Consider the following 15158-nt stretch of genomic DNA (forward strand, 5'->3'; position numbering starts at 1 on the left):
GGAAAAGGAGGCCTGGTGTGCTGCGATTCATGGGGTCGCAAAGAGTCGCACATGACTGTGCAACTGAACTGAACTGAACTGAACTGATGGGACCAGATGACATGATCTTATTTTTCTGAATGTTGAGTTGTAAACCAACTTTTTCACTCTCCTCTTTCACTTTCATCAAGCGGTTCTTTAGTTCTTCTTCACTTTCTGCCACAAGGGTGGTATCATCTGCCTATCTGAGATTATTGTTATTTCTCCCGACAATCTTGGTTCCAGCTTGTGCTTTATCCAGCCCAGTGTTTCTCATGATGTACTCTGTATATAAGTTAAATAAGCAGGGTGACAATATACAGCCTTGATGTACTCCTTTCCTGATTTGGAACCAGTCTGTTGTTTCACGTCCAGTTCTAACTGTTGCTTCTTGACCTGCATACAGATTTCTCAGGAGGCAGATAAGGTGGACTGGTATTCCCATCTCTTGCAGAACTTTTCACAGTTTGTTGTGATCCACATAGTCAAAGGCTTTGGTGTAGTCAATAAAGCAGAAATAGATGCTTTTCTGGAACTCTCTTGCTTTTTCTATGATTCAACGGATTGTGGCAATTTAATCTCTGGTTCCTCTGCCTTTTCTAAATCCAGCTTGAACTTCTGGAAGTTCATGGTTCATGTACTGTTGAAGCCTGGCTTGGAGAAGTTTGAGCATTACTTTGCTAGTGTGTCAGATGAGTATAGTAGACTGTATAGTAGACTGAACATTCTTTGGCATTGCCTTTCTTTGGGATTGGAATGAAAACTGACCTTTTCCAGTCCTGTGGCCACTGCTGAGTTTTCCAAATTTGCTGGCATATTGAGTGTAGCACTTTCACAGCATCATCTTTTAGGATTTGAAACAGCTCAACTGGAATTCCATTGCCTCCACTAACTTTGTTCATAGTGATGCTTCCTAAGGCCCACCTGACTTCACATTCCAGGACGTCTGGCCCTAGGTGAGTGATCATACCATCATGGTTGTCTGAGTCATGAAGATCTTTTTTGTATAGTTCTTCTGTGTATTCTTGCCACCTCTTCTTAATATCTTCTGCTTCTGTTAGGTCCATACCATTTCTGTCCTTTATTGAGCCCATCTTTGCATGAAGTGTTCCCTTGGTATCTCTAATTTTCTTGAAGAGATCTCTAGTCTTTCCCATTCTATTGTTTTCCTCTATTTCTTTGCATTGATCACTGGGGAAAGCTTTCTTCTCTCTCCTTGCTACTCTTTGGAACTCTGCATTCAAATGGGTATATCTTTCCTTTCCTCCTTTGCCTTTCACTTCTCTTCTTTTCTCAGCTATTTGTAAGGTCTCCTCAGACAACCATTTTGCCTTTTTGCACTTCTTCTTCTTGGGGATGGTCTTGATCTCTGTCTCTTGTACAATGTCACGAACTTCCATTCATAGTTCTTCAGGCACTTTGTTGATAAGATCTAATCCCTTGAATCAGTTTGTTACTTCTACTGTATAATCATAAGGGATTTGATTTAGGTCATACCTGAATGTTCTAGTGGTTTTCCCTACTTTCTTCAATTTAAGTCTGAATTTGACAAGAAGGAGTTCATGATCTGAGCCAGAGTCAGCTCTCAGTCTTATTTTTGTTGGGAGCTTCTCCATCTTTGGTTGCAAAGAATATAATCAATCTGATTTTGGTATTGACCATCAGGTGATGTTCATGTGTAGAATCTTCTCTTGGAAGAGGGTGTTTACCATGACCAGTGTGTTCTCTTGGCAAAACTCTATTAGCCTTTGCCCTGCCTCATTTTGTACTCCAAGGCCAAATTTGCCTGTTACTCCAGGTATCTCTTGAATTTCTACTTTTGCATTCCAATCTTCTATGATGAAAAGGACATCTTTTTTTAGGTGTTAGTTCTAGAAGGTCTTGTAGGTCTTCATAAAACTGTTCAACTTCAGCCCGTAGTCACATTACGGGTTGGGACATAGACTTGGATTACTGTGATATTGAATGGTTTGCCTTAGAAATGAACAGAGATCATTCTGTCATTTTTGTGATTGCATCCAAGTACTGCATTTCTGACTCTTGTTGACTATGAGGGCTACTCCATTTATTCTAATGGATTCTTTTTTTAAAGGGATTTTCTGGAAAAGATGTATAGAATTAGTACTATTTCTTTAAACATTTGGTAGAATTTTCCAGTGGTACTATGTGTACCTGGGAATTTCTTGTGGGGGATTTTTAAATTAGAAATCAAATTTCCTGAATAGCTATATGCCAGTCAAACTATTTATTTATACTAGGTAAGCTGTGATAATTTGTCCTTTTCAAGGAATTGGTCCATTTAATCTAAATATCCAAATTTATGTGTTTTGAATTGTTCATAGTATTTCTTTATTACCTTCTCATGTGTTTGAAATGTCTATAGTAATGTCCCCTGTTATGTTTCTGATATTGGAAATTTGTATCTTATCTCTTTCTAATTTGTTCATCTTGCTAGATAGTTATTTGTCAATTTCATCAGTCTTTCCAAAGCACTTTGTTTCATTGTTTTCCCCATTGATTTTCTGTTTTCAATTTCACTGATTTCTGCTCTTATCTTTATTACTTCCAGAAACTTGCTTTGGATTTATTTTGCTCTTCTTTTTCCAGGATCTTTAGGGGGTGAGGGAGCTTAAATTACTCAAAGTTTTTCTCTTTTCTAATATATGCATTTAGTGCTATATTTCCCCCTCAGCATTGCTTTTAGCTGTGTCACACAAATTTTGATGTTATATGCTTGCTTTCATTTAGTTCAGTATAGTTTTGGTCTCCACTGAGATGTGCTCTTTGACTCATATGATTATGTAGAAGTGTGCTGTTTAGTTTCTGAGTGTTTGGAGATTTTCTTGGGAACTTTCTGTCATTGATTTCTAGTTTGATTTTATTGTAGTCAGAGAATATGCTCTCTGTGATTTTAATTCTTAAACCCAGTTTCAAAGCCGAAGATAGTATCTACTTGGCATATGTTCTGTAGGCACTTGAAAAGAATGTATATTCTGCTGTTGAGTAAAGTGTTCTATAAATGCCTATTAGTTTCTATTGGTTGACAGTGTCCTTGTCCATTTTCTGTCTTTTATTTTATCATTTTTGAAATGGGTTTTTAAGTTTCCAATTGTAATTACTGATTTGTTTTTCTCCTTTCAGGTCTATCATTTTTTAGTTTACATATTTTGCAGCTTAATTGTTTGGCACATACACACAGGATTACTATGTCTTCTTGGTAGATCAACTCTTTTACCATTAAATAATGCCTCTCTGTGTTTCTGATAATTATGTTTGCTCTGAAAATCTACTTTATCTGATATTAATAAAGTTTCTTCTGTTTTCTCTAACTATTGTTTGCATGATAAATCTTTTTCCTTCTTTTACTTTCAATCTGTCTGTATTGTTATAGTTGAAGTGACTATCTTATGGACCACATATATTTGATTTCTTTTTTTTAAAAAAATATACTCTGCCAATCTCACTTTTAGCTGGTGTATATAGTCCATTTACAGAATTTACTCAATTCTACTTCAAATTAAAATGTAAAAAGTCATCTGATTGGCAGAAACTAAATGATCCAGACCCCTACCTGTTATGGAGTTGAATAAAGCCTCTTTTAACTTTCCAAACTCTGTTTTCCTGACAGACACATGAGAAGTTATAAGACAGTGGGGTGTCTACTCATTTCTCTGAAATGTCCCACCTTCTGTTGAGGGATCCCTGGATTTCTCCGATTTCTGGAACTGCCATTTTCATATGCTACTCACAACATACCTCCTAGGAATCAGAGGGGTGCAGTGAGTTTAAGCTAAGCCAGAAGCAGCCATGCCTAGTCTACTTTCTTTGGCTTTTTCCTCATCAAGTTTCCCATAATAATGCACAAAGTGAGAAGAGATGTAGGAATTTGATGATTGTGCTACTAAAGTATAGGATAGTGAAGGATTCAGCACTAGTTTATCCTACAATCCATGCCTACTGAAAGTCAGCCATAATTCTTTGGCCAAATTTTCTGAACAAGAATCCTAAGGGGTGTCAGAGAAAATGGAGTAGATCAGAGAGTTATGGGGCCTCCATCCACTCAGGATAAAGCTAAGGGGCCTTGTGGAAGACAGTGATGGATTCAAGTCGTATGAAAAAACATATATCAAGTATGTCGACCTCGTCCCTATCTTTGGAGGATGTATGTAATTTATAGAGTGTTTAAATTAGACAAATGGCTCAATCGATTTAGAATAAGGGACAGGAAACACATGTTTCTTTTGCATTAAACTGAACTTCACCAGAGCAGAAATGCTTATGATCTCCTGAGTTATAGAGCTTGAGTTCTCCATCAAAGTGCTCCTAATTACAGGGATTGCACTTTTCCACAAAGGCGATCCATTATGGAGCACGCCGTCTCCATAAAGACTTCTACACAGCTCAAGCTAAGTGGTAATTTATATCCTTGTTTATAGGAAGAGAGAACAAGAATTAGAAGGAGAGTGAGGATGAGAACAAGAGAATGAGGGAGAAAGCAACCTGAAGAAAGGATGTTTTAGTGAAGATGGAAATGGACAAGAAAAAGGATTAAATATATCACAGAAATGACATCAGCCTTCTTTTCAAAAGAGTTGAGCTGTGGGGTAAGGAAAGAGATGACTGTGGAGAGCTAAGTTCAGTTGTTTTTAAATTTCCTACACTTGGGTAGGTGACCAAAGTGAATGTTCTGGTAGCCAAGGGTATAGATCTCTCTTAGGGTCTTTTGTGGGAAGCAGCACAGTTCACTGAAAAATATTTTGCCAATGGCGAGTTCATTGAGAGTCAAGTGATGGAATTCCAAATCACAGAATGACCTGCTCTCTGATTTATTGTGGATTTTGCAGCAAAGTTTAGTTCTCTCTGCTTTTGCACACATCATTTTATACATGAGTGGGTGGCTTTCCCCTTAAATACAGTTTACCATCATGCTCCTTGGTGACTCTATGACCCGACCTTCTACATGGCACTGCCTTGGCCAATGCATCTACCCCTGCCTCTGCTTTTATCAGCAAAGCAACTACAACAATCTTCTTCACTGTGTTTAAGATATTCATTTGATATGCCTTATAAATTGGCTTTTGGAAAATTTATTTTTAGCAAATTGATCAATAACTCTTCCTTTACAATTGCCAAGATATGGAAGCAAGCTAAGTGTCCATCCACAGGTGAATGTGTAAAGATGTGGTGTGTCTGTGTCTGTATAATGAAATACTCCTCAGCTGTAAAAAGTAAATTTTTTCATTTACAACAAGGATGGACTGCAAGGTATTTCACTAAGTGAAACAAATCAAACAGAGAAAGACAAATACAGTATGATATCACTTATATGTGGAATCTAAGAAATAAACTAGTAAATATAACAAAAAGGAAAGAGACTTATAGATAAAGAGAACAAACTAGTGGCTACCAATGGAGAGAGGAAAACAGAGGAAAATAGGAGCAGGGGATTAAGAGGTACAAACTAGTATGTATAAAATAAGCTACAAGGATATGTTGTACAACATAGGGAATATAGCTAATATTTTATAATAACTATAAATGGAGTATAACCTTTAAAAATTGTGAATCACCAACATTGTTAATCAGCTGTGACTGAAGTCGCTCAGTCGTGTCCAACTCTTTGCGACCCCACAGACTGACTGTAGCCTCCCAGGCTCCTCCGTCCATGCGATTTTCCAGGCAAGAATACTGGAGTGGGTTGCCATTTCCTAATCAGCTATACCCCAATACAAAACAAAAAGTTCAAAAGAAAATAATTGTGAACCACTATATTATACACCTATAACATATAACATTGTACATCAACTATACTTCAATTTTTAAAAAAATTTAAAAATCGTGAAGGCAATATTATGCAACTTAAGAACTAACTTTGTGTTGAGCATGTAGCATGTTAGAAGCTTAGAAGACACTTAGAAGCTTTGGAACCAAATCCTAGTTCTTACACTTAGGATGAGAAAAAAAAACCAGAGCCTCAGTTTTTTTGTCCAAAAATGGGAATGCTATTCTTATCCTAGATGATGAGAGTTTAGATTAATCCATTCAGCCAGTATTCCTCAGGGCTCCGGTGATCCAGGCGCTAATTGACCAGTCTTCATTGACTGCAGGACAGTCACTGTCCTCATGCATGAAACGGCAGGTGGGAGGAATGGGAAACCGTGGGGTGTGGGAGGCGCAGACTCTGTGAATGTGGAGCTGGTCTGGGCTGAAGACGCAGTGAAAGCAGAAGCTTGGCTCATCGAAATTTTGAAAGATGGACTCTGTGCATGGAAATATGAGCACAGTGATACACATGAAAGAGTTCTGTGAGCTTGTCTCATTGCTCTGGCCACACAGTCTTCCTTTGTCTGTGGCTCCCAAGGCTATCATTTTCACTTCTGCTTCTTCTTAATATTTCCAAACGAGTGGTACCAGTCAGAGATTTGGGGGCAGCGAGGCTGATGTTTTGGTTTATCTTGATCCTCACGAAGCCTGGAGATTTCTTCCTTCCCAGCAGGTCCCTGGCTCAGCTCTGGGTACTGTGTTGATGTCTGCTGCTCACCTTTGTGGCATCACCGTGGATGAGGCCTCCCCCACTCAGGTTTCAGGTGTCAAATGAAGGAGTGCACCTGATGGCCTTTACCTTTTTGCCTCTGACATTCTGTGAGTTACAAAATTTTAAATTTGCTACACAGCAGTTAAAACAGTCCACATTCATATTTATGTTTTCTCTGCCTTTGGGAGGAGGTAGGTCAACTGAGCCAATCTTTATTTTTTTAATTCACATATTAAAAAAAACAAAACAAAAAAACTTTCCATACTCCAATAGAGAAAGGATTTTTTTCCCCCTTCCCCTCCCCTTCCCACTCCCTAATGATCAGAGTTTGGCCAGTTTTCTCTTTATTCTGAAGACCTGTCGTCTGGAGATGCAGGCCTGGATCCTTGTCCACTCATATATTCCTTCCTTCTCTCAGGGAAGGAGGCCAGATGTTCTCCTTTAACTCAGCCCTGAGCACAGATGCTTCTTCTAGAAGCTGCAGATAAGAAGTGTTCTCCTTACAGAACCAGATAATAGCTGAGTCAGGGGGTGGCTGTCACTGACCTGAGCTGAGGGAGAAGATCTACTCAATAATAGTCATTATAACCAGTTATACCTTTGGTTTTATTTCTATAGTCTAATTTTATGACTCGTGTTTAATAGACTGTGTTGAGGGAAAAGCAGTATAGAGTATAGTAGCTAAGGGTATGGGCTCTGGGGTCAAATTCCATCTTCTAAAGCTACTAGAGAAGCCCCCATGAGAAAGCCACTTACTTTTCCTGAGTCTAAGGTTTATCTTCTTCAAAATTTATAACTCATGGAACTGTGAAAATTCAAATGATCTAATATTAATGCTATTTAACATACTAATATTAATATTAGTATAAAGTGTTTAAAATAGCACTTGGCCTAGAGTAAATCCTCCCTCAGCTATTATTGCTATTTTACTCTCTTCTCAAATTTTGCAACATTTCTTAAATTTTGATTATTTTTTGTTTGTTTGTTTGTGTTTTGCTCTCAGAACAGTTTGGAAGCTCTACCTTTCATTAAGGCCATTTATTTTTAATTAGTATACATTCATTTAATATTAAGTATACTGTGAATTTTCCTGTTAATTAAATAGTAATCTCTAGACACTGAGGTTAGTGACCTAAAGATGCTTTGAATACTACTGAAATAACAACAAATTCTAAGAAGGGAAAGTGGAGAAAATGAGCAACTTTAATGAAACAACAAATTGCCACAACTTCAAACAAGAAATGGGGTAAAACATCTGCCAAATACCATGCCTTTGGGTCAACACAGGATGAAGACTACTCAGGAGGGAGCCTGCACCCCTCCTGGGACCACAGGGTGTACGCAAGACCACCTAGCTCTTATTACCATCTAGAAGTGCCTACAGTGAACCTTAGACTGGCAACCATCTAATCCATGGATGGTTTATTGATGGAACCACTTGGCCACAGCTGACCGCACTCATGTGCACGGACACTTTGAAATCTGTGGAATCCTGCAGGAGGTCAAGATTACCTTGTCTTTTTTCCTGCTGATGCTTTGGCTGGTAAAATCCCAGCGCTCCACTTTAAGGACTTCCTTTACGTGCTGAGAGAAAAGCCAACACATCGCCTTTCTTTCTGACAGTTCACTGCAGTTAAAATGTGTTTGTTAGGGATCAATTTAATGTGTCCTTTGTCTTTGCAGGAAGTGTTTTCCTGGTGCCGCCTTCCTGAGTGGCGTTGCCTCCTGCAGACTGTGGCACAGCAGAGATATTATTGTCTTTCATTGAAACGAATGGATGCCCTTCTGGGAGTCTGGATATTATCAAGATGAAAAAGGTTCGGCCCTTTTTTTCAAAAGCAGTAAATCAGATCCTTTGTGAGGTGTATATTCAACCTCCTTAACAATCTTTCTTCTAGAAGTAGCTAAGCCAGCCTGAAGCCTTTGTCTTTGCTACTGTGGATGGAGGTGAAGAAAGAGGTCTGTGTCACCCAGGCCCTCCTCCAGGCCCACAGATCTGCTGGTTCCCATTTGGCTTCCAAGTGCTCATACATGCGGGGCTACCCCTTGCCTTCAGAGTCCCTTCCATCCCCTCTGGAGCCTACTGGCTTCCTATGGCTTCATCTCCACATCTCATGCTTTAGGGCCTTCTTTGCTCTGTTTTACTAGGAATAAGTGAGACCTTATCTGGTGAGCTGGGTAATGTTGTTACTTTGCCTTTTGATATGTTCTCCCATCTCAGGCAACATACCTGGACCCACCATGACACATTTCTTTAGGAAGGTCTTCCAGTGCCTTCAGGAGGCCCATGAGTAGGAGCTAAATTTGTGTTAACTGCAGAGACAAAATGAACAGTGACAACATAAAATATCTTTCATCTGGAAGTTAATTGGGTAAGTATCAGATGGTGAATGTTTTGGAGTTTAGGTGTCATACGGCTTCAGTGGGAGCCAGCGTCACCACGTGTTGCTAAGAAGGAAAACTTGGACTATGTCAGTGGAGGAACAGAGTATGGATCAGAGGAACAGAGAGTTCTCCTGTCCTCGGTGCTGGCTACTTGGTCTGGAACTGTATTCTAATTGTCCTTTGCATTAGAGGAAGAACCTTGAAAATAAATGCAAGAGATAGATTAACATCTCAGGGAATCTAGAAACCATGTTGTATAGAGATGTGTGGAAACACTGTGGAATCCAATAGGGCTGTCTAGTCTGAAAAAAATAAAAGACTTGGGAGAAAAATGATGTCTGTCTCCAGATGTTTAAAAAGCTACAGTGTGGTAGAGAAAACAAATGGGTTCTGAGCAGTCACTATAGGGTAGAACTTTGATCTGTAGGTAGAAGTTGCAGGGGATAGATTTAATCTCACTCTGCTTTAGCAACCCCAGCAGGAGCCCTGTGGGAAAGCAGTCACCATGTCACCCTGGGTGCGTGAGCCAAGGCTGGCTCTGTTTCTCCAGGAGTCAGGTGGGCACATGCTGGGTCTCCTGCCTCTGAGCACGAGTGTCTGTTTAGGAGCGTTGGCTATGGTGCCTCACGAATGGCTCTGAGGCATGGAAGGAGGGCGGCAAAACCATGCTGTGCTCACGGAGGGTGCTGGGCCTGGCCTTGGCTGGCAGGGGATGTTTGTTCAGCTTTAAGTCTCAAGCTGATGAACTAGGCCTGGAGTTTCACCTGCAGCCCCTCCTGCATTCCTAACATCTGCAGGGAAGGCTCCAATCCCAATTCAGACAGTCCCATCCATGCCCTGAAGACAAGGGTGTGGGTGACCCATGTTGGGTTGGCCTGAGGATGAAAAGCAGGGGTTGGAGCTCTGAGTTGGGGGCTGGACTATAGAATGCTGTGTGGGGTTTTCTCTTTTCAGGTGTTTGTCCCTGTTTGTGAAGCCCGTTCCCAAGAACATCTCAGGCGTTGTCCTTCTCAGCAGGCTAAAACTTAGGCTGGTCCGTAGGAAGCAGCTCCAGTGTTTGCTCAAGTCCAGTGGAATCATTTGCTCTGCCCCCATCCAGCTGAAGGATGCTCAGGCCAGTGGATTGGAACTGGCCCTTGTCTGCCCATTGATAAGAAATTCATCTGGAAAGTAGTGTGCTGGTTTGATATCACTGAGCAGGCCTTTGGGGATCAACACACCACTGCATCCTACGTACCTACAGCCTTTTCAGGCAGACACTCAGGAATAAGGATCTTCTCCTCCGCCTTAAACATGCAGTTTCTATTTTTTATAGAAAAGAGAAGAGCAGAAGTAAAGAAAAACTGATATTGAATTTGCTAAGAAAATCAAGTTCAGAGGGAATCCTGGATCTCATTCTAATTAATCTATACTTTGCTTACACTTGTAAATTTATATTTTAATGTAATTATATATATATTAATATGGTCAGAAACTGCCTGCAGTGTGGGAGACCTGGATTTGATCTCTGGGTCAGGAAGATCCCCTGGAGGAGGGCATGGCAATCGACTCCAGTATTCTTGCCTGGAGAATCCCATGAACAGTTGAGCCTGGCAAGCTACAGTTCATGGGGTTGCAAAGAGTCAGACATGACTAAGCATCTAACATTTATATATTTTATTATGATTTTATATTATAAAAGTGTGCAAAAATTGTACACAGAATTTCTGTACTTTTTGCCCAACCCAGATGTTATATCTAATATGTTGTTTAGTTGCTCAGTCGTGTTCAACTCTTTTGCAACCCCACTGATTGCAGCCTGCCAGGCTCCTCTATTCACGAGCTTCCCTAGGAAAGAATACTAGAGTCAGTTGCCATTTCCTTCTCCAGGGGATCTTTCATCTTTCCAACCCAGGGATTGAACCTTCGTCCCCTACATTGGCAAGTGGATTCTTTACCACTGAGCCACCTGGGAAACTCTGTATCTAATATGACATGAGTACAAAGATCAAAATCATGAAATTACCTTGATGTGGCACTCATCTGTTCTATAGACCTCATGTTAACCTCACCAATTGTCTCACAAATGCCCCCTTTCTGGCCCAGGATCCAAACCAGACTCAGAGATCAGGTTTAACCTCCTTTAATCTTGAGTAGTCTTACCTACATCTTTGGTAAGTTCAATTCCAGAGAAATAGAGTATATCCATTGAGATATACTATCTACTTGCCCTCTGCTGTGCCAGCTAGGAGTGAGGGAACATCACATTAAAAAGGCAGGATAGACATGGTCCCTATGATCTGAGGGCTCTTGGTCCAGTGTTGAACACAGACAAGATCACAGAGGAAGTCAATTAGTGTAAGATGGAAGGAAGGGGGCATACAGGGTGGCAGGGCAGACACCTAAACCAAGTAGGGAGGAGGCAAGAAAGGATTCCTGGAGGAGATAATATCGGAGGTGAGGTTCACAGGTGACTTATTCAGGCTGAGAGAAGGATATTGCTGGCTTGAAATGGTAAGGCAGTGGCAATGGTATTAGTGAGAGCACTTTCCTCTGCTCCATGCCTCTTGAGAGCAAGTGGTAACCCAGGTCCAGTCTGGGAAACTGTCAAAACTGTCCTGGTGTGGGAGGCAGGGGATACCTGAATGGAAGGATCAAAGAGAAATTTGATAGCTACAACCCTGAAGTAGTCACTGGTAGCATACAAAGCCCTGGCCATTGTCAGGAGAAGCCCTTCCCTAAGAGGAGAGAGACCTGTGCGTGCGTGCTAAGTTGTTTCAGTTGTGCCTAACTCTTAGCAACCCTATGGAACCACCAGTTTCCTCTGTCCATGGAATTTTCCAGGCAAGAACACTGGAGTGGGTTGCCATGCCTTCCTCTAAGGGATCTTCCCGACCCAGGGTTTGAACCCGTGTCTCTTCAAGTCTCCTGCATTGTCAGGCGAGTTCTTTATCATTAGCGCCACCTGGCAAGCCCAGAGAGACCTGGATAAGGCCTAATTCTGGGAATGGGGTTGAGATTATAGTAGGAAGGACAGTCCCACAGCACTGGGAACAAGCTGGCCTCGGGAGAGGAGAACCCAGCCAGGGCAGTAATATGTCAGCTGGCCTGATTTGCTGTGTGGCTCAGCCTGGATGCTCAGTCCTCAGCTCCAATTTAGGATCTTATTCTTGACCCAATGCCAGACTAACGTCCAGTTAAAGCTGGTCTGGAGGTGCAAGGTTCCAGCCTTGGCATTAGCTCCAGAGGCTATCCCTTCCCTTCTGACCCTTGTTCACTCCTGTTTGCAGACCTGCTCTCTCCAGACTGGCTGGGCTGGAAGCATTTAAGAAGAAGAGCTCTCAGCTGGACTCGTCCGCTCCTTCCAACACTTGGAGAGATGTAAGTCTGCTCCCGCCCTGCAGTCATCCTGTCTCTTGGCCCCTTGGCTGCAGAGGGATGTCCAGGTGGCAGGGTGGTGGTGGCGGCGGTTGGGGAGGGGTGGTGTATTTTAACTTAACTAAATCCTCCAGGGTGAGGTGGAGGGAAGAGAGCAGGACTGGAATGTGAGGATGGGGGTGGGAATGACTTTTCCTGCCCCAGTTTAGTTTCTCATTTGCCAGGATTGTAACTGAGGAGCTGGTTGCTATCAGGTAGTATTGATTAACATCCAAGGTCACCAGCTCATCTTCTCAGCACTGTGTCTCCTTCTCCATGCCTGGACAAACCCAGTGTCCACAGATTGGCACCAAGTCTGTACTCACACATTGATTTTAGAGCTGGGGGGCAGAAATGATGGTTGGTCTAGAAAACGATGTGGCCGGGTGCAAGGTTTCTCCTGCTATCAGGATGTCCCGGGAATTCCATTTCAAGGAAATTTTAGGCAATGGAGAAAACACAGGCAAGCAGAAACAATTGGAGATTTATTTATGGGCCAGTGCAGCCCACCACAAATAGTTGGACAGTGTCTCTGAAAAACACCTGGGGGTCTCCTGTGTGGAAGTGAGCGATGTGATTTTTTTGGTACTAAAACTTACTTTATGTCTTGGGAAGAGAACCTCAAGCTTCTTCGATCCCCTTCTATCATATAGCCTTGGCAGCTCTGGGAGATTATTTTCCCAGTTAAGCACACCAGCAGCTGCTGATTTTGGCTACAGTTTGCCTTGCTTATTTCTTGGGAGGAAAGAAGATGCTCTGCTGTCCTCGAAAGCTACCAGTGGAAATCAAGACAAAAACACAGAACAGATGGGCCAGGAGGACGGAAATCCCAGGGCACGCTCTGGGTTCCTATCCTCAGCAGAAAGCTGCAATACCCAATGGTTATAGACTCTCCTACCAGGCCTGGGGCTGCATGGAGTTCCTTAAGGCTTCTCCCACCTGACATTTCAGGATAAGAGATGGAGGTGGAATGGCAGGTTTCAATGAGGGGACAGTGAGCAAGGCACTTGGACATCTCCTATTTATCAAAATATTTCATCCATCATCGCATTACCAGTTCTACTGTAACTGACTCAGTTCTTTGGATGTCAACTTCTCCCACTCCTGGGTTCTGACTTGAACCAACTGAAACACCAGTTAACATTTGTGTTATTGTTTACTATTGCCAGGCACTAGTGTATAGATTTGCAAGGTTATACCTAATCCTAATCTTATTTTTATGCTGTACCCATTTTTTCTGATTAGAAAGTTGAGTATCAGAAAAGACAAATAATTTACTCAAAGTCAGGTAGCTAGTAATTGGCATTGCTGGTTAGTCGATCACCCAAAGTACATGAAATATTAAATACCTGTCTTCCTGGGAAGACATATGCCATTCCTTCAATATGTATCTATCTATCTATCTGTTTAGTTCAGTTCAGTTTAGTCACACAGTTGTGTCCAACTCTTTGCGATCCCATGGACTGCAGCAGGCCAGGCTTCCCTGTCCATCACCAACTCCCGGAGCTTCCTCAAACTCATGTCCATCGAGGCAGTGATGCCATCCAACCATCTCATCCTCTGTCATCCCCTTCTCCTCCCACCTTCAATATTTCCCAGCGCCACAGTCTTTTCTTTGAGTCAGTTTTTTGCATCAGGTGACCAAAGTATTGGAGTTTCAGCTTCAGCATCAGTCCCTCCAATGAATATTCAGGACTGATTTCCTTTAGGATTGACTGGTTGGATCTCTTTGCAGTCTAAGGGATCCTCAAGAGTCTTCTCCAATACCACAATTCAAAAGCATCAGTTCTTTGGCACTCAGCTTTCTTTAATCCAACTCTCACATCCATACATGACTACTGGAAAAACCACAGCTTTGACTAGATGGACCTTTGTTGGCAAAGTAATGTCTCTGCTTTTTATTATGCTGTCTAGGTTGATCAGGGAAGCTTTTCTTCCAAGGGGCAAGCGTCTTTTAATTTCAAGGCTGCAGTCACCATCTGCAGTGATTTTGGAGCCACTCCAACATAAAGTCTCTCACTGTTTTCATTGTTTCCCCATCTATTTGCCATGAAGTGATGGGACTGGTTGCCATGATCTTAGTTTTCTGAATGTTGAGTTGTAAGCCAACTTTTTCACTCTACTCTTTCACTTTCATCAAGAGGCTCTTTAGTTCTTCTTCAATTTCTGCCATAAGGGTGGTGTCATCTGCCTGTCTGAGATTATTGGTATTTCTCCCAGAAATCTTGATTCCAGCTTGTGCTTCATCCAGCCCATCATTTCTCATGATGTACTCTGCATATAAGTTGAATAAGCAGGGTGACAATATACAGCCTTGACATACTCCTTTCCCTATTTGGAACCAGTCTGTTGTTCCAGGTCCAGTTCTAACTGTTGTTTCTTGACCTGTATACAGATTTCTCAGGAGGCAGGTAAGGTAGTCTGGTATTCCCATCTCTTTCAGAATTTTCCAGTTTGTTGAGATCCAAAAAGTCAAAGGCTTTGCATAGTCAATAAAGCAGTAGGTATTTTGCTGGAACTTTCTTGCTTTTTGATGATCCAATGGATGTTGGCAATTTGATCTCTGATTCCTCTGCCTCTTCTAAATCCAGCATACATCTATATCTACATATCTGGCAATCCTAACTCAGCAGTAATATGTATCCATCTATTTCATAGTCAAGGAAACAAACATAAAGAACCTAAAAACACTGGAAGAAAATCAGCATCTTTAGAATGATATGTAAAATTACTTTGAAAGGATATTGAAATTAAAAATAACATGAAAAAGATATTGCCTCAAGAAATAAACTTTAAAAGCATCAAAACATTCCTTAGAATAAGT

At 41.5% G+C, this 15158-nt stretch overlaps 1 long non-coding RNA gene across 5 annotated transcripts in view; it reads left to right on the top strand.

Moving 5' to 3' along the window:
- LOC133070190 (uncharacterized) overlaps window positions 1-15158 on the top strand; it is a 142412-nt gene that overhangs the window by 95442 nt on the left and 31812 nt on the right. For 4 of the 5 annotated variants that reach the window (XR_009696096.1, XR_009696097.1, XR_009696098.1 and 1 more), the window contains 2 exons: window positions 8237-8370; window positions 12208-12298. This is a non-coding gene — a long non-coding RNA (uncharacterized LOC133070190). Of the gene's footprint in view, window positions 1-8236; window positions 8371-8774; window positions 8926-12207; window positions 12299-15158 lie in introns of all 5 variants that reach the window. The other variant, XR_009696095.1, reaches the window with a different exon arrangement.

The sequence above is a fragment of the Dama dama genome, chromosome 15 (genome assembly GCF_033118175.1).
Source record: "Dama dama isolate Ldn47 chromosome 15, ASM3311817v1, whole genome shotgun sequence".
In the NCBI taxonomy this organism is placed as follows: domain Eukaryota; kingdom Metazoa; phylum Chordata; class Mammalia; order Artiodactyla; family Cervidae; genus Dama; species Dama dama.